The following is a 574-nucleotide window of genomic DNA, read 5'->3' as shown; positions in this document are numbered from 1 at the left end:
TGTAGACCAGGCTGGTCTCGAACTCACAGAGATCTGCCTGCCTCTGCCTCCCAAGTGCTGGGATTAAAGGCGTGTGCCACCATCGCCCGGCTGAAAACGTTTTGAAGAGAGTGGGTTGCTAACCAGGCCTGATGGCACAGGCCTGTATTCCCAGCAATTTTGTAGGCTGAGGTAAGAGAATGACATGGTCAAAGTCTGCCTGGCTTAGAGAGTGAGCTGAAGGCTAACCTGGGAAACTTATTGAGATCCTCTGTCTCAAGGTCGCTGACGATATAGTTCGAGGGTAGAGGACTTACCTGGCGTGCATGGGTAGCTAGGTTTATCTCAATACTGGGAAGAAAAGAAAAGAAATTTCTAGGTTTCTCACAACTACTATTTCCAAAGAAAGCAGGATGAAATATTCAAACCAACACATGCACATCTCATAGCACAGAAACACAATAAGAAAAAGTATGCAGTCTGATCCCTCCAAAATAAAAACATTATTGAATCCAAAAATACTGAAATGGTTGATAAACTAAACAAAACATTCAAAAGTCTATTTTATTCAATCAGCCAATGATGCTGAGTGTGG

Source organism: Microtus ochrogaster, chromosome X (genome assembly GCF_000317375.1).
Source record: "Microtus ochrogaster isolate Prairie Vole_2 chromosome X, MicOch1.0, whole genome shotgun sequence".
NCBI classification, from domain to species: Eukaryota; Metazoa; Chordata; class Mammalia; order Rodentia; family Cricetidae; genus Microtus; species Microtus ochrogaster.
Note: the sequence above shows the minus strand (reverse complement) of the source record.